General features: G+C 40.1%; 1 protein-coding gene across 3 annotated transcripts in view; it reads right to left on the reverse strand.

The window, feature by feature from the left end:
* Window positions 1-17,938, reverse strand: part of MGAT4C (MGAT4 family member C) — a 184,026-nt gene extending 166,088 nt beyond the window's left edge. For all 3 annotated transcript variants that reach the window (XM_075860090.1, XM_075860093.1, XM_075860091.1), the window contains exon 1: window positions 17,629-17,938. The gene's annotated coding sequence lies outside the window, so the exon portion shown is untranslated. The remainder of the gene's footprint in view (window positions 1-17,628) is intronic.
* Between the last annotated feature and the right edge of the window lie 9,934 nt (window positions 17,939-27,872).

The following is a 27,872-nucleotide window of genomic DNA, read 5'->3' on the forward strand; positions in this document are numbered from 1 at the left end:
CCGCTCACCGGTCTGTTCACAGTGTGGGGCTAAGTACAAGGGGGGGGAGTGTGGCGCTATTTAAAAGGGGGGGAATGTGGCACTATTTACAAGGGGGGGGAGTGTGGAGGTATTTACAAAGGGGTCAGCAGGCTGTGTGTGGCACTATCTACAAGGGAGGGGGGAGTGTGCTGCTATCTTCAAGGGGGGAAGCCGGCTATATGTGGCACTATCTACAAGGGGGGGAGTGTGCTGCTATCTACTAGGGGGGAGGCGGGCTGTGTTTGGCACTATCTACAAGGGGGGCTGTGTGTGGCACTATCTACAAGGGGGGGGGGGGGAGTGTGCTGCTATCCTCAAGGGGGGAAGCCGGCTATATGTGGCACTATCTACAAGGGGGGGAGTGTGCCGCTATCTACTAGGGGGGAGGTGGGCTGTGTGTGGCACTATCTACAAGGGGGGCTGTGTGTGGCACTATCTACAAGGGGGGGGGAGTGTGCTGCTATCTACAAGGCAGAAGCCGGCTGTGTGTGGCACTATCTACAAGGGGGGGAGTGTGCCGCTATCTACTAGGGGGGAGGCGGGCTGTGTGTGGCACTATCTACAAGGGGAGCTGTGTGTGGCACTATCTACAGGGGGCTGTGTGTGGCACTATCTACAAGAGAGGGGCTATGTGGCGCTATCTACAGGGGGTTGTGTGTGGTCTCTTTAATTTATATTCTTTTAATTTATTTTTATGTTAATTACATTATAGAACTACATCGCTTTTAAAATGTATAAATGCTTTTATACTCGAGTTACATTAAAAAAATTGTGAAAAAAAAATTACATCTCATTGATTGGTAGGGAAAGAAAACATGGAGATGTCGGGAAATAAGTTTGGGGGGGGAGGGGGACCAATCTGAATCTTTGCCCCGGGTGCAGGAGAACCTAGCTACGCCTCTGCTTAAAACTGTAGATGTTGGGAATTAATCTGATTGTCTGGGGAGCGTATTTCAGAGAACCTGTTCAGCATGAGGAAAATCCTTGAAACGGAAGTGGAAATTCAGAATTATGGAGGATGTTAATCTTAGATTGGTGGCAGAATATAGAGCACAGGTACTGCTATAAGGGTATGTTTACACTTACATCCGCAAAGGATTTCAGTCAGGAAAATCTGCATCATGTTACAGTAGCAATAAAGTGGATGAAAGATTTGAACAATCCTCATCCACACGCAGCTAAAAAAAATCTGCAGAGTAAAAGTTCATCAATACTCCTGCGGTGCGTTTTTTGAATCAACAGCATGTCAATTGATGCTGCAGAATCGCTGCACTTTTGCTGCAGGTTTGAATTCAGCAGGGTGGTAAAACCCACAACAAATAGCAAATGTTGTGATTTTTGACGGAAAAGCTGCGATTCTGCTACAAAAAGCGCAAATAAAAATAAAAACGTTATTTGGTTTTAGTTTTTTGAAAAAGTAAATACTTACCCCCCCCCCGGTGGCATTGCCATAGCAACGTGTTCCTCTGTTCTCCATGCAGCCCGGCCTCCTGGGATGACGTTTTTATCCCATGTGACTGCTGCAGCCAATGACAGGGAGTAGCGGTCACATGGGCTGCAGCGTCATAACAGGAGGCCAGGCTGCAAACAGAACAGAGGGACACATCGCTATGGCAACGCCCAGGGTTAAGTATTGTTTTTTTTTTTATTTAATCCAAAAAAGGTGTGTTTTTTCTGATTTATTTTTCTTTGCAGTGGAATCGTAGCTTTTCTGCCGCAAAAATCGCAACATTTGCTATTTATTAAACATTTATTTCTACACCTCAGGGTGTATTTACACAGTTGACTTTTGAAGCGTGTTTTTTTTCCACGTGTCCGAAACCCGCACTGCAATAACACGTGTTTTTGTACGATTTGCTGTGGTTTAGCAGTTAGCATGGAAACATCATGGAAAAAAACGCATCTCGTTCTGCAGTACGATATTTGACCACGCAGCAAAAATATCGGCAAAACCGCACCGTGTGAGTACACCCAAATTGTGTTGGAAAAATATGCATAAAACACAGCCTTATGAAGTCACATCAATAAAGAAATAAAAAAAATTGTGTCTGTTCGGCTTTTTCCGGAAATCAATGTATCAGAGTACCGGCTCAATAGAAAGTCTATCAGCCTGTACTCTGATACATTGGCTTTTCGGAAAAAGCCAAACAGACACAAAGCGGCTGAGCGCTTCAGCTGCTTCGTTCTAGCGATTGGTGGGGTCTCAGTGCTCGGACCCCCACCAATCCAAATTTCTGACATGTCTCTATGACATGTCAGAAGTTTGTCAAAGTTTAGCTACACTTTAGTGGAAGGAGTGGGGAAGTGGGGGTGCTGGGAGTTGAGATATTAGCATTAAACTGGATTTGTTTAAACAAAACAAAAAACATTCAGATTTTATCAGAGCTGTAATTTAAGAATATAAAAAGAAAGGTTGCCCATCAGAATTGAGAAAGATAACCTGACCCTTCAGGGAGGGTTGCTTCTTGAACATTGGAGAATGTTTTTTTTTTGTTTTTTTTATTAAAATATTTCATTATAAACCTTTAAGTTATTGCTGCGATAAAGTTAAAGAGAACCTTTCACCTCCCCATACATGTGCAGCTGAGTGCAGAATGTAATGGGGAGGGCTGCACAAACCCTGGGGCACTTTACATTATTTTTCTACCTCCCTCCGCTATTTAGATATCGATGCCGTTATATTTGGCGTCCGATATTTAAATAAACCCCCTGAACTGTCAATGGGGCGTGTACTGGCAAGGGGGTGTGTTACTATGGCTGAGACACTGTCCAATCAGATATGGACCGTGTTACAGCAAGAGGGAGGATAGACGAGAGAGTGTGCGTGAGCACGCACGCTCTCACTCTTCAGATTTCAAGATCAATCTTCTGCCGAACTGGCAAGGGGGTATGTCACTGCTACCAACAGTGTAAGAGCTGTGGGGAAGAGAGCGCGCATGCGTGCTCTCATTCCTTCAGCTCCTGCGAGAGATCAGTCTTGTACATTGTCTGCCGAACTAGCAAGTGGGCGTGTCTCTGCTACGGACAGTGCAAGCGCTCCCCAGGTCATACATTGTCCATAGCAGTGACACGCTCCCTTGCCAGTTCGGCAGACAATGTACAAGACTGACCTCTCGCAAGAGCTGAAGAAATGAGAGCACGCATGCGCGCTCTCCTCTCTACAGCTCTTACACTGTCTGTAGCAGTGACACGCCCCCTTGCCAGTTTGGCAGAAGACTGATCTTGAAAGCTGAAGAGTGAGAGCGTGCGCGCAATTCACCCAATTAAGCCTTACCATTTTAGAGATGCTCTGACCAGTCATCTAGCCATCACAATTTTGTCCTTGTTAAAGTTGTTCAGATCCTTACACTTCCCAATTTTTCTTGCTTGCAACACATCAACGTCAAGAAATGAAGGTGTCATTGTAACAAAATCTTTTGCTTTATTTAATTCATCTGTCAGTGGTTTTAATCTTATGGCTGTTTGGTATATATATATATATATATACATATAAATAAATAAATAAATAAATAAATAATAGATATATTATAGTGGAAAGCTCTGATTTTCAAGAGTTAGCTTTTTGGAAAAGCCAGAAATGGGTCGGGAGTTGGATTGGAGAAATGTAGGGTGAGGTGAGTCTCTTAATTCCTAGTCCATCTCGGTTAGTAGGACTAGGCAGCTAGTTACTTACGTAGCTGCACCTGTAGTATGTATGTAAAGCAAGGGGCATCCACAATTTTTGGGGGGCTGTGTTTGTGGTAGATCTCTGAGTTGTCTGCAAGGAACCTGTGAGTAACAAGTGGCACTGCAGTGTCTCCAGTGTCATTTAGAGTGGCCTTGGCATAGTTAGGACTGTTTGTTTGTTTAGTTAGTGCTCAACCGAGCAGGATTTATTTTCTGTTCTTGCCTAAACTGTAAAGGCTGAATCTTTTCTAAATGCTTACATAAACACAGGCAAGCCCTGTTTTTGTACTTTATCCATTGTCACTGTCTTGATCTCTTCTGAGCCCATTGTGCCTCCCTCTCTTGATGCCAACCTCTCACTACATATATAGATAGATAGATAGATAGATTGATAGATAGATAGATAGATAGATAGATAGATAGATAGATAGATAGATAGATAGATAGATAGATAGATAGATAGATAGATAGATAGATAGATAGATGGATAGATAGAGATCAGTCAACCTCTAGCATAAAAATGTGTTTAAATAAACTATTGCAATAATATAAACAGTTGAAGTCAGTCTTGTTTAGATTGCAGTGACCTGTCATATGTCAAAACAATCTGCATGCAGTATAAGCAGACTGAAGAGAGTAAAGTAAAGCCTGAAGCAGTGACCGTCTTGAATCATGCAGAAGAAGAAGGGCTTTGCACACTGCATTACAATATTTCAGCCCAAGCTTTTTAATAATCTGTAATGGGTCTTCTGCATGTAATTAGCAAACTGCTGCTCAAGAAATAACCAGAACGATCAGCATTCAGCATGAGACAGATCCAGAGCTAGACAGAATGCATGTTTTAGAAATGTGCCGCCACGTTTGAAAGACTGCATATATTTTAACCAACAGTATGCATATAAAAGGTCAAATACTTATGTGTTTGTTTTTTTTTAAGGGAATAGCAAGCAATCATACTAAGTAGATTTACAATGGCAGCCATTATTGCGCTTACTGCACTAATGTCTTCGGAAAGCATCAGGTGAAATGTTTAATTTAGTTACCAGGCAATTAAACTATTGTTTGTTGAGCAGTATTGGCAAAAATTATGAAACACATATACAGTATATATTGTGTGTGTGTGTGTGTGTGTGTGTGTGTGTGTGTGTGTATATATATTGGTCTTATATCTTTTTAATATAAAATGGGGCTCGTTGGCACCCTTATTCCAATTTGAAAATGCATTTTGACCCCTGTTAAAATTAGTAAGTCAATAACTGCTAAAAAAAAAAAATGCCACGGTAATTCTTCCTTATGATAATACGCCATGCAAACCACTAACTTTGTGTTGGGTTCTGTTGGGTTTCTATTGCTTTTGACAGCAGGAATAACATTGTTTACAGCACTATCTGTTGGACCCCAAGCAGCAACTATCATAGCTGACTATTATGGTCAACATCCATGACAGTTGCCATAGAAATTGTAAAGATTCCTACACTCCAGGCTTTTCATCCTTAGGCATAGTATCCTCCAAAGCTACTTTTTAGAATATTCACACATATAATTAATCTATTTGACCAAGTTACAATTTATAAAGACTTCAAAATAGTTGAATGTAAGCAAAAATTACACACAAAAAAAAAATCTGCATGCATCATATGTCCTAGGGGGAGCTACACTGGGGGAGTCACTTGGGGGGGAGTTGAGAAGGATCTGGGTGTACTTGTAGATCATAGACTAAATAACAGCATGCAATGTCAATCAGCTGCTTCAGAGGCCAGCAAGATATTGTCGTGTATTAAAAGAGGCATGCTCGCAGGACAGGGATGTAATATTACCACTTTACAAAGCATTAGTGAGGCCTCATCTAGAATATTCAGTTCAGTTCTGGGCTCCAGTTCATAGAAAGGATGCCCTGGAGTTGGAAAAAATACAAAGAAGAGCAACGAAGCTAATTAGGGGCATGGAGAATCTAAGTTATGAGGAAAGATTGAAAGAATTAAACCTATTTAGCCTTGAAAAGAGACGACTAAGGGGGGACATGATTAATTTATATAAATATATGAATGGCACATACAAAAAATATGGTGAAATCCTGTTCCATGTAAAACCCCCTCAAAAAACAAGGGGGCACTCCCTCCGTCTGGAGAAAAAAAGGTTCAACCTGCAGAGGCGACAAGCCTTCTTTACTGTGAATCTATGGAATAGCCTACCGCAGGAGCTGGTCACAGCAGGGACAGTAGATGGCTTTAAAAAAAGCTTAGATCATTTCCTAGAACAAAAAAATATCAGCTTCTATGTCAATGTGTAGAAATTTTTCCCATCCCTCGGTTGAACTTGATGGACATATGTCTTTTTTTCAACTGTACTAACTAAGTAACTATCTATGTAACTATAGCTGACTATTATGGTCAACGTCCATGACAGTTGCCATAGAAATAGTAAAGATTCCTACACTCCAGGCTGTCTCAACTAGGGATAGTATCCTCCAAAGCTACTTTTTAGAATATACACACATATAATTAATCTATTTGACCAAGTTACAATTTATAAAGACTTCAACATAGTTAAATGTAAGCAAAAATTATACACAAAAAAAGACACACTTAAATGCTTTTATGAGCAGCTTCAAAATGCTGTGTTTGCTATTTAATGCAGTGTAATTTGATTTGTTCCATTAAAACACTAAGAAAGGAAGTCTCAAACTGAGGAGCAAAGATTTATTGCTAGGACTATTCCTTGTAACCTTGAGCAACTCACATAATCTCCTGGTGCCTTGAGCACTAAATATTTTATTATGAATTCAGCAGGGTACAGATTGATTTAAAGAATATGTGGTTTAACAATCTGCAAGGTGAACTGCAGTTGTTATGATAAATATGATGATGATGTTGTTGTTTTTTATCATCATTATTATTATTATTATATTTTATTCAGAATATTATATTTTAGTGTTATTTTTTGAAGCTGTGGTAGAGCAAAATTATTGTATAATTCAACTCAAAGAACTAAGCGCATAAATTGAAGAATGATCTTTTGTTTTCAAACATTTTATCACAAAAAGCTGGCAGGTGGCAGTGTTGTGACATAGAAATCTGTAGATAATGTCTTTGCTGTCTTGAAAATAACAATAAAAATATTTTGAATGCTTACATTTGTACAGAACATGACTTATTTGTATGCTGACCCCAGGATAAAGCCTTTAATAATTTCATCTATCTGTCTCACATACTGATAATTGGAATGCTTATATGTTTCTACAAGTTGCACTGCAGTACAACATTCGCAGATCAATGTAACATATATATATGTTTATCCTAGTAAATTATAAATACATCCTTTTGTATATAAGAATAATAAATAAAAGACATTATAACAGGTATAAACTGATAGTTTAAAAAATATGGTCATTGTGGCAATAAGGGCAAATTTTTTTGCAGTAGGTTTTAAATATTGAAAACTAATGCACTTTGGCTGCAGTTTGTGTCTTAGAAATGAATGGGCTAAATAGATTAATACATCATGATCAGTTGTTTTCACTAAAAAATTACATGGTGATTCCTGGGCCTTACCAATGGTCATAGTCCATACCATAATATTTTAAAATTGCCTCAATTTGACTCCTGAGCCCAGTACAAAATTAAAATAAGCACAAATGGAGTCTGCCATGTTGCTAAAACAGCTTATTGGAGCAACTGTAGAAAAGCATGTGCGCATATTAACATTTCTGTCATAACTGCCGCCCCATTGGCCCCTCATCAATAACTAGGGGCACCTCTCCAGTGCCTCCGTTTGAGGAGCACAGCTCTAGAGATGGAATGTTTGGTCTAGACCCATTAAGCTTTTTTTGTTCTTAGAACAGTAGCAATCTTTTCCTGACTCTGAAGACCTACTGGGAAATCTAAAACGGACTTCTTGTTAGAGACATGTTGCCTTATATCTCTATTAAAAAGACTGTGGTTGATAGGAGTTGTATCCTTAGCAACCAGTCTGACTGTTCAACTTTTGGCGTTTGACAGCAGTCAAGCCACATTATTCTCCATACCAGCCTTTGGTATTAGTCTCATTTTAATAGAGACTTAGGTAAAGACTCTACTGTAGGTCTACATGTGGAGAATTTAGTTTCAAAGAATTACATTTTCAGTCATTTCTAATATACTACTATTATCTGATCTGCTTCCAGAATTACAGCAGAGGGAGTGTTACAATATGCTAACTGCCACCATGATAACCCACTACTCTCTTCATTGTTAGAATATAAGTGCATTAAATGCACCCTATTCCTATTAGGGCAGATAAAGTAAATATAATAAAAAAAGCTAATATATTGGTTGCAGTGGTTTCAATTATGGAGGTTATATTTATACTGTTAGTACATTTTAATATCATTGGATAAATAAAGGGGTTGTCTTCTTTTGATTGATACAAGCTGGCAATCAGTTGTTATTGCCAGGGGAAGCCGTGCCTGACTATACATTACATACCATGTAATGCATGGATGGGCCCGATCTGCCAAAGCCGGCAGACCACCCTCTATGACATCTATATGCTCTAACATGGACAGTGGTTGTTTTTTATGATGCAACCCCTTTTAAGTAAATCTTGTATATTACAATGAAGTAAAACACATAATGGCCCACATATTTCTCATTCAATTTATGCATTATTTTAGCCAAAATCGTGCAGGATTAAAAAGTTGGATTCTAAAATTGCACCAAACTACTGTAGAAAGGCTAGATTGACAAATCCATGTATTTTACAACTATGTATAAGGTATTTATTATCATATGCACTCAGTAGCCGCTAAAAGACACATCACTTAGTGCTGCTTACAACCTTCTTTGCCCTCCGAACAGCCTGAATTAACAAGGATAAGATGGATTTAACAAGGTGTTCAAAATATTCCTTAGAGATTCTTGTCTAATATACTGTCATGCATTTGCTGCAAGTTTGTCCAATAGTCTATTTTGTGTTAAAGTTTTAAGGGTAAGTTCACATGGGGTGGATACGCTGTGTAAAGGTAAACAGCCTATCCGCCCTGGTGGCCGCATGGAATTCCGGGTGAAGAAAGGCACCAAATTGATGTGCAGTTTTTCAGCCGTAATCTTCGCTGTGGAAAACTGCAGCATTTAGTCTCTTTCCCAGGAGACCGCTGCAGCCTGTGATTGGCTGCAGTGGCAGTCACATGGGATGAAATATCATCCCAGGAGGCCGGCCCTCTGACATCATCCAGGCCGGCCTCCTGGGATGACGTTTCATCCCATGGGACCGCTGTTACAGCCTGTGATTGACTGCAGCAGTCACATGGGATGAAACGTCATCCCAGGAGGCCGGCCTGGATGACGTCAGAGGTAATCGCTGCGCCTCCGCCTCAAAAGTCGCAACACTTGACTGTTTGTTGTGGGTTTTAGATCCCCATTGAAATCATTGTGGAAAACTCACCACAAAATACTGGCGATTCCGCAACCACAAAAAAACGCTTAAGAAAACCTCACTGCAGGTCAATTTGTGTGAAGAATCTCCGCATATTACATACGCAGCATGTGGATGAGATTTCCTGAAATCTCATCAACTCCTCCACTACTATACTATGCTGCGGAGTATTTACGCCACGTGTGGATTAGCCCTAAAGGGGTTTTCCGGGACAGGCATAAATGTAGCCAAGCGGGGGGTAATGCCATAGAAGTTGAGCTGATCGCGTGCCCATAATACCCACGTGACCGCTGTAGCCAATTACTGATTGCAGCAATCACATGGGTATATGGGCACGTCATCACTGCAGCACTGTACACAAACAGCGACAGATAGCCCCATAGCGACTGTGCTGGAAAGCCTGAGGATTTATTAAGGGGTTTAAGGGTCTTTATTTGTATTATGGCATCCCCCCCCCCCCCTTGCGTTGGCCAGATTTTTGCTGGTCTCTAACAACCCCTTGAAGTTAGTCGCAGAAAGCAATGAGTGTTAGAAATCAAGGTAAATATTGTCAGAGATAAATACACAAGGATAAAGAAGGAGTTGATTGCATTTTAAATCAGTTATTGAAATTTAAATTTTTCATATATATTTAATACATAATTGGTTGTTCAACATTTCTTGCTCCAGCTCTTGGGAACACTACACCTAGTGCTCTATATCCCATTACAATATAGTTGGCATCACTTTACATTGTAAATCAAAAGGCTGCTGTAAAAGCTTTTAGTGCACTAAGGTACTGCTTGCTATGCATTTTTACTGCATATATGCACAATATGGAATGGGATTTATTTAATGTAAGCTGATTTAAAAACTGTAAGCAAGTTCATGGGTTATTACATGGCCTGCTTAGACAAATAGAGGTTGTATTTTGCATATTGTAGTATATTAGAAATTTTGCTTTGAAGAAGAATATTCAGGGACCATAACTACATATGCTCTAGCATTTGTTTGCATGTAGTCCTTACATTGAGCCCTATGTACAAGGGATTTATATTAAAACCTCTATTCTCTCTTCTTGTTTGTATGCCTGTAGCTCTAATTCCCTAGAGCAGATCTCAAGGACTTTATCACTACACAAGCTTTATTACAAAGTGTGAGCACATACTGTACTAGGCTTGCTTTAATACAGTGTAATGAGTGACATGCTACAGTTATATAAATACGGATCAGACATTCATCTATAAAACATATATCTGTACCTGTACAAACCCCAAATAAAACCAAAATTGGTGCATAGGAAAAGAGGAATCAGATTGCCTGAAACATTAAAGCTGGAATCTGAATAATTGCAACTAATAATTGCAACTACTCCACTTTTTTTTGCTCTAATTTAGATAAATCTATACCCAATATGTCTTAAAGAGAACCTATTATTTCCTAGAAGTCCTCATAAAATAATAGGAACCAAAATATAAAACCAAGCAATGATTGAATATCAATAGGGACGAGCGCTCGTCCCCATACATTTTCATCACGTCGGCAGCGCATTTCCCTGATTACACAGCGAGATGTGCTGCCGACAACGATGATTTTTAATTCTGCATAAAAGAGCAGATCAGACGATGAACGAGCGTTTGCTTGTTCATCGGCTGATCGTTGCCCTGATTACACAGGGCAATGATCGGGAATGAGTGGTCATATGAATGTTCATTTGCCCCATCATTGACCCGTGTAATATCTCCTTTACTTCATGCTGGATGTAGTTATATTGATAGCAAGGTAAGGCCCTGTTCACATCATGTTTTTTTTTACCTATATTTAGCCTGGAAAAACTCTTGATGTAAACGTTAAATGTAGTCTGTGACAGATGCCGTTTAACATATATTTCAAGAGTCTTTTATGACATATACGTTAACCCCTTCGGAACGGACCCATTTTTTTATTTTTCGCTTTTCACTCCCCGAATTCTAAGAGCCATAACTTTTTCATTTTTCCATCAATAGAGTGGAGTGGTGGCTTATTATTTGCAGGAGACGTTGTAGTTTCTTTTGGTACCATGTATAGTTCCATATAATGTACTGAGAAACTAAAAAACAAATATTTGCGGGCCAAAGTTGTAAAAAACTGCGATCCCTCAATTGCATTTTGGGTTTTGTTTTTATGGCTTTCACCGTGCTGTAAAAATGACAACTTAACTTTAGTCTGTGGCTCAATATGATTACGGTAATACCAAATTTATATAGTTTTTTTTTATATTTTACTACTTTTATTGATAAAAAACATTTTGTTTAAAAAAAAAAATGTTGTGTCGTCACATTCTGAGCAGTGTCAAGGCTTATTTTTGTGGGACGAGCTGTAGTTTTTATTGGTACCATTTGTTGGTACATATGACATTTTGATCACTTTGTATTAAATTTTTTTTTGCATTAAGTTGACCAAAAAACAGCAATTTTGGCGGTTTAAATGTTTTATTTTATACGGTGTTCATCATGCTCATTAAATAACGCTATATTTTAATAGTTCAGGCTTTTACGGACGCAGCAATACCAATTTTGTTTACTTTGTTTATTTTTTACATTATTTTATGTTTTGTTTTTTTTACTTTTAATATTTGGATTTCTTTTCACTACTAAAAACTTTTTTTCAATTTTTTTTTACACACTTTATTAGCCCCCGTAGGGGACTTGAACCAGCGAATGTTAGATCACTGGTACGATATACTGCAATACTTACATATTGCAGTATATCGTCATTTTTACAGGCTTCAGAGGCAGAGTGAAGGCAGCACTGGGGTCATTGATGAGGCCCCTGGGCTGCCATAAAACCATCGTCACCCCCCGATCTCACTGCGGGTGGTGGGGCAATGAGCTTTCGGAGGGGGCCGCGCCCTCTTTTCAATGCCTCAGATGCTGCGGTCGCGATTGACCGCAGCATTTGAGAGGTTGAAAAGCCAGGAACAGCGTGATCGCTGCTCCAGGCTGTTAGTCCTGTAAAATACAGCCGACACCCGCACATATGGAGATGCCACTGTAAGCCTATTGGTGACAGATGCCTGTCACTGATGCCTATTATGTCATCTGTTTAACGTATACTTCATGAAGAGCTTTTGAAAAACTCATGGCATACACGATTGACAGTGACATATTTCACCCATAAGCTCCAATGTTAAAAAAATATATGACACAGTATATTTTTTTGCGAGATCCCTTTAAACAGAATAGTGTAATTTATTACACTATTCCATACCTCAAAAAAAGGTACTGTATACTATTGACAAGCAAATTCTCAAAACAGGCAAATGGATTCACTGACGCCTAACCCTGACCAGATCTGAGTACAAGACTCCACTTTGCCATTCAGATGTTGTATCGAATCTGCTCCTGCTCCTCACCGCTTCTACCTCCTAGAGAAATTTTGGCAGGAATTTCTTAAGACTGGCGCTTTATACGCCAGTTTTAATAAAAGGAGCGCTGGAGTAAAATGCGCTGACTGTGCTCCAGAAAGGAAAGTCCAACGCCAGCTATCAGCTGGTAAAAAAAATTTGCTGTAATTTATGCCAGTTTTCTTTTTAAAGTGGCAGAAGCGCTGCCAGCGTATAGCCAGTGAAAAAATTCCCTCCTTTGATTTTACTCTCCAAAAATGAGTGTCCTGTAAGACTGAGGGAAATCTGTTTTTCTGCTAATGATAAATATAGGAAATAGTTCTTATCATTTCATTTTATGTCACATTTTGGGTTTTTCTCAGAACCAATAGGTTTTCTTTAAAGATATGTTTACTGACTTTGAATATAGTCATATGGATGTTTTCTTATCTCTGGAAACTATTGACATCACGTAATTTTAATAGAACAAGGTGAACAAATAACAATCTAATACCGCAATCATTGTCGCTTGTTAAAACACAAATAATGAGGAAGATACATCAACGACACAAATAATGAGGAAGATACATAAAATCTAGTGCTCAGATGTCGGAATCTATACCAACAAAACCATTTTATAGTGCAAGGGATTAAAAAGAAACATAGTAGTGTAGGTGTTACAAGACCTTTTAATCCATTCTTGAGTATGGCCCTAGGGATGCTACATTGTGTTTCCGTATTAAGGATTTGTTCTGTGTGACAGGCAACTAAAATTAGTATAAATTGAGATCATTTCACTAGCTTGTGGATCATAGATGGTAGCACAATAGTATTGTTAAATTACAGACTTTTCAATAATGAGCTTGATTTCGACCTTTTATGACCTTGATTTCAAGAAGTGCACAATCTGCATGGACTATAAATAAGGACTATGAATTTTTTCATAGGGGACTGTAAACTCCATTCCATAAGACCAAAACTTGTCATTTATTCCCTTTATATTTGGATATGCAAGTGGCTGGCATCACATATCTACTGACATAGGATTGAGTGAGATATTTTTTATTCAACAAGAGGAGAGAGTGGTATAGGGGTATGAAGAGTTACATGTTGCCATGTTTCTGACACTAATGGGTGCATTTTAGCTTGCACTGTTATGTGGGCACAGTGGTTGGTACTGATAGGGTATGTTCACACGCAGAGTCAAAAACGTCTCAAAATACGGAGCTGTTTTCAAGGGAAAACAGCCCCTGATTTTCAGACGTTTTTTGAGCAACTCGCGTATTTCGCTGTTTTTCGCTGCGTTTTCGCTGCGTTTTTTACGGCCGTTTTTGGAGCTGTTTTCATTGGAGACTATGACAAAACGGCTCCAAAAATGTCCCAAGAAGTGTCCTGCACTTCTTTTGACGAGCCGTCATTTTACGCGCCGTATTTTGACAGCGACGCGTAAAATGACAGCTCGTCGGCACAGTACATCGTAAGACCCATTACGATGTTTGCCGACGTATTGGAGCCGTCTCTTCAGGCGTAATTCGAGGCGTAGAACGCCTCCATTACGTCTGAAAAGAGGTTGTGTGCACATACCCTTATGGAGGAACTGTGGTTGGCTCAGCACACATTCTTCCAGTTCCTAGAGATACATACATATAGGGTTTTTTACGCACAGTCTGTTTTTCCTACTTTTTCCTAACAGAGGAAGGATGTGTAGATGGATGCCCAAACTAACATTTGTAATATTAGTTATTACACTGTATGTATGGACTAAATGCTTATTGGATGTTTTCTATAGAATACTATTATGTACACTTGTTCTTAAACAAAGGCTATGCTGATTTTTCTGCTATACTATATTACTGAATACATAAAGCACGTGTTATACTAAAACATCAAATAAATCTTCTGTATTTATGACCGGCCATGCATTGTATTATATGAGTTATATTGTTTGTCATGAGATGTCTATGCTATATGTGTCTATGTTTCCACCCAGTGGTCGGGATGTGAATTGCTGCCTATCAAGGGTTCTGCTTGCATGTCACGATATTGTATTGAATTTGTTTCATGAGACATTGGAGTCCTTAAGCAAATTCAAGCTAAATGTAAGGGTGGACACATCTGTAGCATTATTGACTTATTTAACAGTGGTACATACTGTGTATTGATTATAATTCAATGTGTCCATATGGACTACCATGCAGATATATATAAGCTTATAAACACATCCTATGCATGCAGCCCTTTTTCTTTAAGATCTGCAATTGGGGACCAAATCACAATGTATATTTTTTTTACAACTATTGAGTTGTTTTGGTAATTAGGTATTATCCGTGTTCAAAGCAGTATTGCACACCTGGCAAGAACTGTGGTTTTACTAGGAAACTTTGTCATTTACAGAATTTAAGACTTCTAATGGTAAAGCTTTGTACCTTAATGCAGAGGTTTCAGCTATCTGTGCTATATGAGAGTACACTCGTGAAGGCACTGGGCAGTGCCAATGCTGCTTCTACAGAGCCTTCCTAACGCTAATGTATTTTAAAGTGGTGGTGCCCACTGAATATGTGCAACAGGCACCAAAACTACTTTTGTGATTATTACTGGAAAACAAAAAACATATATTTTCAATGAAATACAATGATAATTCATTTTACATTTTCTAGATGGAAATATGTATTGTAAGGACACTCACAGTTGAACACTTACAACAAGGTTTTGGCATCAAAAGGAATCAAAACTATTATAAAATGTTGCCTCAAAGGACAGAATTGAGATGGGTGCTTCTAATATTTTACATATCCCAATTCTTCCTCTAGGCAGAGATCTTGATGTTTGCGGAGTAGACTTTGTTACATGTCTTCTGTATCACGCCCAGACACTTTGCTCCCATAAATGCAAATGTATTCTATAAAAGAGAGTTTACCCAATCCCAATTTCCAGTTCTTAAAGATCAACCAAAATATTCAACCACTGAACCCACTGAATTGGCTAGCAATTATTTGCCTGTTGCTATATAGACACATCTTTAATACCACTTAATTTAGTCTTGTCTTTCAGACTCTATCCTGAACATACAGATGTAGCCGTCTTCATCTTGACTTTTAACATATTAAATACACAGTGTCGAGAAACTTTAACTTTACTTTTTTGATGGTTTTTCAATGGCTTTTGTTGTGTGATATCACGCTGCAACAAGTTATCAGTCAAGATAAACTTGGCTACATCTGTACTGACCACAGTTGTTCTTTTTCAGGAATGAATTACCCCCAGACTATTTCCCTTATTGTGACCATTTGTTTCTTTTAGTAAGCATGATGGTTTGGCTGAATTACTGTTTCCATTGTAGGAAAAATTTTCAACAAGTTTCAACGGACCCTGCCAATTTTGGAGGTTAAAGATATTGTTAATGGAGTCACTCAAAAGTTGTACATTGAAAACATAGCCTTAGGGCATGACCTTTCAAATGATGTTCTATTGGTAAACATACAGGTAACAAGATGTACAGTATTACAGCATGTACAACAATGGGAAGCGTACCATCAGGATAAACTGTAATTACCAGTGAAAATGTTGATGCATAATATTATTCTATACGACATTAGTTTTGATGCATGTAATTAAGTTGGGTTTCCTCTTGTGTGAGATCCATTCCAGCTTTACTCTCTTATGTAAGTGATGCTACAACATTTTGAAATCCGTAAACTTAAGACCAATTAATTTCTTCAGTTAAATTACACCAAAACAGAAGCAAATAAATAAAAATAAATATAAATGTCACATAATATTGTAGTATAAAGCATTTCATTTCATTGTCCACACTGATGTTATTCTGAAATGTGTATTCTAAAGGTCCCAGTAAAGGAAAACGAATAACATGGTTTTAATATATAAAGTACACCATCTGTCTTGTTTCTATTTATTGGGAAAATATAATTGAATTGCCTTGGAAGTAAAGCAATCAGTTCACACTGGGTAGTTAAAGCAAGTCTCAATTCTGCAAAGCACTTCCTAGAATAAGCATTGTTAAAATGCCATCAGTACACCTGACACATAATAAGACTGTCAAGTTACAATTGGCATCCGCATAAATAAGAGTTATTATTCCGGGATATTGAATAGCTGCAGAAAATAAGAACAATCTAATATTTACAGAGGTCGGATGTCAGCAGAGCTGCCTTCTTCTATACATCATCAATGTAATTGTTGCATTGTGCCACATAGAGCTAACAGGTTAATACTTTGTTTACCAAGCCATGCCATTCTTACTATTATCATTGCTTTCCAAATACAGAAATCCTACAAAGTAAAGAATAATTATGTATCCACAGTCTTGTTAATGATATAGTCACCTTTCTAATGTTTCATTCATTATACTCCGACTCTGTTCCAGTTCCAGTGATTATTGAATTCTTCATCCAGGATCGAGTGTACTCGCTCAGTCAATTAAATCTCTTATTGTATCTGATTTGTCAGTGTCAATGTCACTGTTAATCTCTTAAATCCACATCAACTCAGAAGCTTTTAAAATTGCTTTTTTTTTTTTTTTTCAAAAAGAAGCACCGGCTAGAAATGCCACTATAGAAACCTATTATAACAAACCTGCAGATGATCCACGCACCATCAAAACAATGTACATTCTGCATTATTAAGTCACATTCATATGTATAATACAAGCGCATCTGAAGACAGAATCCCTTAAAAATGCAGCTATTGCCCTCACATTTTATTGTGTGGTTTCTGCATTGTTGCTTATGTTCATCTACTTTGAATTCCTCGAAAGGTGAACAAGGCTACGGCAACTTGTACGAGAACTTGAATAACTTATTACCCTGTAAATGTCAAATGATCACCACTGCAGGGAGTATATCTCATCCAAGGCTGATGTAATACACTATATCACACCACACATAATGTCATATTTTTCTTCACCAATGGTCATTAGATAACATAACAGAATAACACAATTTTCCCTCATCTAAAACGCGGCTGAATTAAAAATATTGGTGAATAAATTGAGCGTAAAAATGATTATAGTTACATGCATATTAGATATCAATAGAACAAAGCTAGAAAAGGCTGTAGCTAAGTCTTCCAATACTAAAGCACAGGGTTGTGGCAGCATTCTCTTCTGCACGATACACACACATCAGCTAGAATATCTAAGAGAAGAGGAAAAGAAAAGCCTCTCTTACCATGCACAGAGAAAAGCTATTCGTTCAGCTAGATCCAAGACTGCTGTATCCAGACGGGCAGCATGAGTGATCCTTGGGCCTCACACAAAAGCGAGATAATTGGCTCTCAATGAAGAGATGTAAACATCCATCATAATAGCAATGGTGCTGAAGCTGAAAGCTACCTCAGCTGTTCTAGCTACTCCGTGAGATGATGTCACAAACATCATCTTGGTGTACTCTCATTGGCTTTTGTTACCTGGAATAATATCTTAACCCTAAGCTTGCAGCACCATGTGAAAGGCGGATCACTGCTACATTGCTTGCATACAGTATCTGGAATAAGAAGAACAGACCTGAAGATACAGATCACTTAAAAATGGCATATTCTTGCGTGCACATTTCTCCAAGAAATATATTCATCCCTTATTCAATATACTATAAGATCTTATTTGATACATTTTCATACAAAATATACCCACGCATTTCTGCTCTTTTATAAGTGAATTAAAGAAAATGTCAACATTTGGATAAATCACTGAAGAAGCTTATGTGTCCCAGATTTCTCATAATAGCCCTAATAAAAGTGACTAAGACAAGAAGAACTTTGACGATAAAAAGTATATATTTCTAATTTATAATGTGATGTAGCTTAGATGTAGACTAAATGAAATCCGTGTGTTATCGGCATTTTCTCCGTTTTGCATTCATGTATCTATGAGTAGCAAAGTTCGGGGGACAAAGTCAAGTCCTTGTGTTTGTTCCAGAATTGCTTAAGTGGAATTGGCATGCATTTGGTTACTGATTTTAATTTTAGTCTAATTTTTTATTTTAGTACCTATGATATTGATCCTAGTATATATAGTATATTTGTGTTCATGACCGATTCTAGCTTTTTTGCTGCCTGAGGCAAAAGCTGGAACTGCATGAAAATTCTGATTCAATGAAACCAACCACCGTTTGGTCATTCAGATGGACCCTTAAAGTAGTCATATGTGTAATTTCTTTGCACATTCATAAAAATCTACTAATAAATGAATCATATTTCCTTCATGGATAAATGTGTGCATGTGTGAATTTGCATTAATAAAGTATGTGGATGTACTAGAAAGGAATACTTTAAGCAGTTGTTGACCATTTGTCTGATGAAGCTTGTATTCACAGTATTATACAAAGCAGTGATGCTTTTGCTGATCACAATGAGGGATTAGCAGTTACACACTGTGATTTAAGGCTCTTTTACGCGAGCCAATTATCGAGCAAACGAGCGTTCATCGGCTGATTGTATTGTTTATGCTACAAGAAATATTATCGTTGTTGGCAGCACATCTCCCTGTAAATAGACATGGCAGAAAAGTATGAGGACGAGCGATAGTAGCAACGATTGCTTGACCTCATACACTACTGATCATAGCTCCTTGTGAAAGGAGCAAACGAGCGCCGATCAACGAGCTGTCTCGTTGATCGGCGTTTGTTTGCAAGGCCCATGTCGGGCCGTGTAAGAGGTCCCTTAATCTATGTTCACACAGGTCGGATACGCTGCGTAAAGGTCAATTTCTGTGGTGAATCCTACGGCTATCCGAACATGTTTAGGTTTAATTCCTTTGCCTAGGGACCCAATTCCTCACAACCTCAGTATTAACATTTAAAATGGTTGTACTTTTTGGACACTGTTTCAACACATTAAATATTCGTGCTTGATGGATTTAAAGAGGGGGTCCTGAGCAGAGAGTCCCAATAAAGAGCATCTCTTGATCTGGAGGCAGTGGAGTAGCTATTATAGAGGCAGGAATTGCAACTGCCATGGGGCCCACGGTGGAAAAGGGCCCAGAATCAATCTGCTTCTCCTGCTTGCTGTGAAACTGTCATAGCTGCTACATTCAGCTGCCACTAGAGGGAGCTCACTGCATATTGAAAACTTACTGCCAGACTCAATCACAGATTACTGCTCGGGTTCCAGCAGCAAGACACTCTGTAATCAGTTTATCATTGAGGGCAGAGGCGTAGCTAGGTTCTCCAGCACCCAGGGCAAAGATTCAGATTAGCGCCCCCCCCCCAACTTCTTTCCGACATCTCCTCCCCCCCCCCCCGACATGTCTGCTTTCGCTAACAATCAATGAGGTGTAATTTTTTTCACAATTTTTTTAATGTAACTCGAGCATAAAACTATTTCTACATTTTAAAAGCTATATGGTTCTATAAGGTAGTAACATAACAATAAGTTAAAAGAAAATAAATAAAAGAGGGCACACAGAGCCTCCTTGTATATAGCACCACACACAGCCCCCTGTAGATAGCACCACACACAGCCCCCTGTAGATAGCGCCACACACACAGCCCCCTTGTAGATAGCGCCATACACAGCACCCTTGTAGATAGCACCACACGCAGTCCCCCTGTAGATAGCGGCACACACAGCCCCCTTGTAGATAGCGCCACGCACAGCCTCCTTGTAGATAGTGCCACACACAGCCCTCTTGTATATAATGCCACACACAGCCCCTCTCTAATATATAACCTCACACAGGCCCCTGTAGATAGCTCCACACACAGCCCCCTATAGACAGCGCCACACACAGTCTCCCCTGTAGATAGCGCCATACACAGCCCCCTGTAGATAGTGCCACATACAACCCTTGTAGATAGCGCCATACACAACCCCCTGTAGATAGTGCCACACACAGCCCCCTCTTTTAGATAGTGCCACACAAACCCCTTGTAGATAGCTCCACACACAGACCCTCTTGTAGATAGTGCCACACATCCCTTGTAGATAGCACCACACACAGCCCCCTTTAGATAGCGCCACACAGCCCCCTCTTGTATATAGTGCCACACACACACAGCCCCTCTTGTAGATAGCGCCACACACAGCCCCCCTTGTAGATATCGCGCACAGCCCTCCCTTGTACTTAGTGCCACACCCCCATGTACTTAGTGCCACACTGCCCCCTCTTGTACTTAGTGCCACACTGCCCCCCTTTGTACTTAGTGTCACACAACCCCCCTATCCCTTGTACTTAGTGCCACACAATCCCCCTTTGTACTAAGTGCCACAAAACCCCTCATTGTAGATAGTGCCACACAACCCCCTCTTACCCTTGTCCTTAGTGCCACACAAACCCCCTTTTGCTTAGTGCCATACAACCCCCTTCCCCCTTTTACTTAGTACCACAAAACCCCCATTCCCCTTGTACTTCGTGCCACTGAACCCCCCTCCCCCTTGTGCTTAGTGCCACTGAACTGCCCTCCCCTTGTACCTAGTGCCACACTGCCGCCAGAGCGGAGAGCGGTAGCCTACCGCTACCACTCTCCACTCTGCCTGACGTGACTCACCGTTAGGAGGAGGCAGGAGGTCTTGCAGCGGTGCACTGACTGGGGTCAGTGATGGCCCTGGAGTGGACCAGTCCAGTCACCTGACCTGAGTCATCTGACCTCATGTCACTGACGTGAGTTTAGATGACAGGTCAGGTGACTGGACTGCTCCACTCCTGGGCCGTCACCGACCCCAGTCAGAACGCCGCTGCAAGACCTCTTGCCTCCTCCTAACGCATGTTGCAGCCGTCCGGCAGGGCACCTGTCAGCAGCGCCTTGTAGATAGCGCCACACACAGCCCCCTCTTGTAGATAGTGCCAAACACACCCCTTGTAGATAGCTCCACACACAGCCCCTATAATAGATAGTGCCACACACAGCCCCTTGTAGATATTGCGCATAGCCCTATGTTGTACTTAGTGCCACACCCCCTTGTGCTTAGTGCCACACTGCCCCCTCTTATACTTAGTGCCACACTGCCCCTCTCGTACTTAGTGCCACACTGCCCCCCTTTGTACTTAGTGCCATACAACCCCCTTCCCCCTTGTACAACGTGCCACACAACCCCCTCCCCTTTGTACTTAGTGCCAAACAACACCCCTTCCCCCTTGTACTTAGTTCCACACAACCCCCCCCATTTTACTTAGTGCCACACAACCCCCCATTGTACTTTGTGCCACACAACTCCCCTCCCCCTTGTACTTAGTGCCACTGAACCCCCTCCCCTTGTGCTTATTGTATTGAACCCCCCTCCCCCTTGTAATTAGTGCCACTGGAATGCCCTCCCCCTTGTAGTTAGTGCCACACTACCGCCAGAGCGAGGAGCGCTAGCCTACCGCTACCACTCTCCTCTCTGCCTGACGTGACCAGTCCAGTCACCTGACCTGAATCACCTGATATCATGTCACTGACGTGAGGTCAGGTGACTGGACTGCTCCACTCCTGGGCTGGCACCGCCCCCAGTCAGAACACCGCTGCAAGACCTCCTGCCTCCTCCTAACGCTGATTGCTGTTGCAGCCATCCGGCATACGAGGGCGCCTGTCATCGGTGATCAGCTATTTTGATACGGCTGCTCTGTGGCGCCACCCCCTTCCCTACCTCAGAGTTGCACTAGGGGGAAACATGCCCCTCCTGCCCCCCCCCCCTTAGCTACGCCCCTGATTGAGGGACCCTACAACACAAAGGATTGTCCAAAGCAGACAGAGGTATTTTAGAGAGCATATGAGAAATGTATGGATGTCAAACTGCTTTTCTCTTTCTCTGCGGTCAGCAGGGTACTAATCCAGCTGATTCATGAAATATAAATTGGTTTGTAGTGATACAATTTCCCACAACCACAGCCTTTCCAGTTTTCAGCCAGCACATCCCTAGCAACTAGTCTGCCTTAGATTACCACCCAATTCTTCAATTTTAAGAAGACTTCCAGCAGAAACACAAATTTCCACCACTGCACGCCCCACCTGTTTGTCTATCCAGCTCTGTACTTATTTTACATATATTTTACTCACTTCCCTGTAGTCTGGCCTACACTGTCTGTTCTGAACAGACACATCTTGATTTTTAGATTTCCCCAGCTTTCTCTTCCTCTGTGCTATGCTATCAATCCCATGATGCCTCAGCACAGCATCACATGGGCAGTTAGAGCCGGTACTTTCTCTGCCTCCTGGGAGGATAGTGTGATTATCCTTCTCTCACTATTCTTCTATATAAGATAGATTATAAAGGATAGAGGTCGGGAGGCTGAGCTGTGATCTTCTCTATTATAACTGTGTGACAGGAGGCTGTCTCGTCTCCAGCAGTAACTATGTTAGGCATTTGTGTCCCCACCTGTGGAGAACTTGTGCGAAGAGCCTCTTTAGCATGCAAATAAGTCTGTTTGTGACTCCCCAAAATTAGGTGCTTTAGGTGTTATTGCACTGAAGTTTCAGGGAACTTTACTGTTTGCCTCCTCTGTCAGTATTTGCACAGAGTGGTGTCATGGTCCACCTGTTACTCTGTATGACAAAAAAAATCTCTCCCCACTGAATAATAAAATTAGTTTGTGTGAAGTCATTTCATTTCAGTCTCTTAATATAAAGCTCTGCTAAAGTTTGTATTCTACCTTAAACACATTCAAATGTAACTATACCGTTGCCTGTGCGCAAAGTGCTACATTGCCCCCGTACATATTTCCATCTTGTTTAGGTTTGTCCTGAGATTAAGGGTTTGTCTCCACACCATGCGGATGGAGTGGTGTAAAGTACGCCGCCACTGGTCTCTGGAGCAGTGGAAACGTGTTTTCTGGAGTGATGAATCACGTTTCCTTATCTTGCAGTCTGATGGACGAGTCTCAGTTTGGCGGATGCCTGGAGAATGCTACCTACTAGAATACATAGTTCCTACTGAAAAATTCGATAGAGAAGGAACAATGGCCTGGGGCTGTTTTTCAGGGTTTTGGCTCAGACCCTTATTTTCAGTAAAGGATAATGTTAATGCTACAAAGAAATTTTAAATGATTGAATGCTTCCAACATTATAGAAACAGTTTAGGGAAGGCCCTTTCCAGTTCCTTCATCACTGGGCCCCTGTGTACAAAGCAAGTTCCATAAAAACATGGTGTGACAAATTTGGTGTGGCGGAACTTGAGTGGCTAATTAAAACAAAAGCCAAGGAACCGGACTCGTTGCAGTTTCAAAATGTTATTTGCATCTTCATGGTGCAGTAACATAGGATAGGTGACATTTCAGCCATACAAGGCCTTTTTAAAGTGACATAACATTCAATCACATCACATATCAAGTTTATTTATACGTATATATACATAGTAGTTAAGGAATAGCTTCACCAGTTTACAACACAATTTTTGGTCATTTAAGATACTAAGTGTACCTATTTGTGATGTAATGTAATTCACAACCACTTCTTAGACAGCTTTAGATGTAAATTAGATGTAGTGCAGCCAGAACTTTTGTGATGTTTGCCATTACTTTGGTATAGTTTCTATATAATTCTTCTGTCCTCACATCCTTTCGTGCTGTGCACATCTCTCTGAGCTATTCAAATGTTTCCACACTTCTAGTTCTCGCCTCTTCTCACGGCATGCATTTTCACAGAAGCACAAAGTGAGAAAGAGACAAGCTAAATTTGCACCCCCTTTATCCCCTCCATTTTTTATTTTTTTTCACTAAGTGAGGAACATTCTGAGCATTTACAGAAAACCTATAGACCAAGAAAGGGGAACTTGAGACTGCTGGAAGATGAGGAGGATGCCACCTTCCCCTGATAAAATATATCATGAAATCCTTAATATTCTCATGCACTATTGATATATACATTGTTTTTTTAAATAAAAATAATAATAAAGAACTGTTAAAACTTTGCTAAATGAAGTAAGCTTGTTGCGACTCTTAAGCTCCACCTACTTTTTCAGACTTATTCGTATGTGTCTGAAAAATTGGCGCATAATATAGTGGCTTGCAATGTTTGGCCCACACTCCATATTTTTACATGTGTATATGCCAGAAAACTGCCATACATACACACATACATAAATCTGCCACACTGAACTAAATTGACACATTGAACAGCATTTATCGAATACATTTTCCTACAGTTAACGGAGGGGCTATAATCCTCCTCTGGTCAATGCTAATATGGTCAGTCCACTCATTGCACTATATAAGCTAAGCTATATGGAAATTACTGTAGATCTATATTCTGCTCTTCAAAAAGTCTACTAGATCTGATGAGGCTTAGTGTAGTGTTACATTCTGACTGGCAAAATTACAAACGACCTCTTTTTGCATTATTCTAGACTACGAATACTTTTTTAGAAATGTTTGTAAGTTTCAGTTGAATGCACAGCTCTTATATCCAGATGCTCTGTGGTTACACAATAGCTACCTCCATTGAATGACTTATCAGTGAGATAATGGACATATATTGTGAAAGCAATGATTAATTACCCTTCATTCCTGAACAAGCAACCTCAATATTCTCCTCACTGAAACTTTATTTTATTATGCCCACTGAAAATGACAAATAGTACAATGACTTGGGTCTTCTGAACCTCTTGGTCTGGGCAATGTTGTCTATAGTCAATAGCAGCAATGTTTTGTACATTTTTTTTTTTCTGTTTAACTTTTAACTCTGATCAACTTAGTCATAGGAATAGTACCTGGAAGGGTGATCACTTATTATAAGTTATGTCTTGTTCCTATTACAACAGACTTTGCAGATATTCCGCTAGCTATATAAAGCGCTCTTCCATTATTATTTTTACATAATTCAGTTTGTATCTCAGTAGCATACAGTAGTAGAAATGTTTGAATTACATTCATGATAATTTATTAGATCAAAAAAGTAAGAATAACACAATAAAAATATATTTAAATATCAATATACAAGTGACTCCTCTCAAATCCATCAGTGCATAACTAGTAAAAATAAATAAATAATATATCTATTAAGTAACCCATAATTCAGAGTTGGGTCCTAGCAGCTACATTCTTCTGCCGACTGAAAGAACTTGAGTATGAATATGTGTCACCAGCCTGAAAAATTTGCCACCAGCCCTTGCCTTTAATGTCAGTGATAACGCTGGATCTCCTGCATCTTCTGTTGTGACCCTAAACATATTCAAGCTGTTGCTTAGGTAAATAATTTTTATGGGCCCAGCAAAAGGGATTCTTTAAAGGGGTTTTCCAGGACTAAAATATTGGTAGCCAAAATGTTATCACTGTGGGATTTAACTGTGGCCCCTCCAATGTTTATTTAGATGCAGTTGCTCATCCGTACTTGCTGCTGTGCCTGGTTCTGCAGTTCAGACCCATTCACATGAAAATAGTCTAGTGGGCGGGGATTAAGAAAAGACTTCAAGCACAGCCCCATGTACAGATGCGGCGTGGTCCCTTTGTTCTGCTCATAAGGCCATCAATATGTGTGTTCTGCTAAGAATATGTCATCAGTGTGTATTTTCAGACAACCCCTTTAGATTTACATTTTATGAGATGTGAAGCAATACAGAGAAGCTATTATGAAATTTGTTACTTCTATGGGGCCTTTCTGTACCTCTGTTTGTCTCAAATTACATACAAAGGCATACAGAAGTTTTTCCTGTTGGATTCCATATGGATCCGTCAGTAAACATATCGTGGCATACCACATCGAATTACATATTACAGAGCGCCCCCCCCGGAAGCTTTAAGTAGCACCATATTGAGGCACATGGAGTAACTAGGTGTAGCCTCTGTAAACATGACATTGCTGTGTGCATGATGTTTACGTGGAATGGCTAAGTATAGATGATACAGCACAGAAAATGCAGAGTATTTAATTAAAATATAGGAAAAAGTACTGGCAGTTTTAAGCTTGTGTGAGTTCTGGGTACTTTTTTGCTTCGAAAAATCCTAGCGCAATTTTACATAGCAAAAATAGCTTCAACTATTAACTATATTTTCTAAGCCGAATATTGTAACATTACATTTTTCACTTAATTGCACACGTAGTCATAGTGCTGTTCTTTATCCTGCTTCATAGCTATCCATGTTCCACCATGCTGCCTTATTTTATTTTACTGTATAATATCACACTTGTTCATCTGATTTTACATTCCAGTGCACAACTAGATACAATGTTATCTTATATACAGTAGCTATATAATAAGATTTTATTTGCAATGGATCACTACCTTAATATTTGCAATAAGCCTTCCGGCTAAGACATTTGTATTCGTAACTTTGACACATAGTAGTACATTTCCCATTACAAGTTCCTACGTGTTTCTAGTCATGTTTTTCTACATACGTGTATATATATATGCATATATATACAGCACACAAAAAAATGGCGACAACACTCTGCTAACACCAATGTCACCTAAACGGCTAAATATAAATAAATATGTATTACTGCTAAATCTACTTACAATAGTAAGGTTCTTGGTGCACATTTTGATCAAATTGTGTTTGCCCACCTGCCACAACAAGGCGTCCTCCATAGGTGGGAACCTACGCTGCACATACACCCAGAACTGGGACTAAGCCTACATATATCCGGGGATGGTAGGAACCAGCATTAAACTAATTAAAATCACCCATGGCAGAATGGGAGGAGTGCAAGATCAAAAAATGGAGGCAGTCACTAACCCCACATATATGAATCACATAAATAACACAAAAAAATTGAACAGCACATTCCAACAAAATGTGTATACAGGTGCAAGAACGCCTGTAACTGCAAATTTATATTGCACACAAAAAAATGGCGACAGCACTTTGCGAACACCTCCTGATTCCAAACAAAGTTCAAGAAGGGTCACTCCTCTGTGAAGGCACTCCTGCGCAAAGTACGGTTTCCAGAGATCTGTTTCCTTGAAACGGAGACAAAAAACAAAGCGCACACCAGCAGAAGGAACCAGGAAGATGCTGCTGGTGTGAGCTTTTTTTTTTTGTCTCCGTTGTTAAGGAAACAGCTCTATGGAAACCGTACTTTGCACAGGAGCGCCTTCACGGAGGAGTGGCCCTTCTTGAACTTTGTTTGGAATCGCCTTTTCATCGGACACTACTGGTTCTTACCAGCCACCCATGCCCACTCTGAGGGCCTGCATGCTGCCAACCAACTGAGTCCATGCACACAACATGTTTCAAAATTGAGTTGTGCCAACTATCTTGCACAACCACAGAAGGTGAGTGTATATAGAACCCCCTGTTTGTACACTCTCCTGTCTGCCTGTCCATACACTTCTATGATATTACCTTTAGAGAAGCGCCAGTGTCTCTCTTTTTTTACCCAATGATGTACCCCTGCGAAGGCTCCTGCCCTTACCCATCAATGCACTCATGACTCTCACACACAATCATGAAGAGGCAACTCTTGACACTCCTGGCACACAGCTCTGCAGCAGCTCTCACTACAGCTCTCTTTCTCTGTACGCAGGCTCTCTCCAATATTCCACTCCAACACCCACTGGT

This window comes from Rhinoderma darwinii, chromosome 3 (genome assembly GCF_050947455.1).
Source record: "Rhinoderma darwinii isolate aRhiDar2 chromosome 3, aRhiDar2.hap1, whole genome shotgun sequence".
Taxonomy (NCBI): domain Eukaryota; kingdom Metazoa; phylum Chordata; class Amphibia; order Anura; family Rhinodermatidae; genus Rhinoderma; species Rhinoderma darwinii.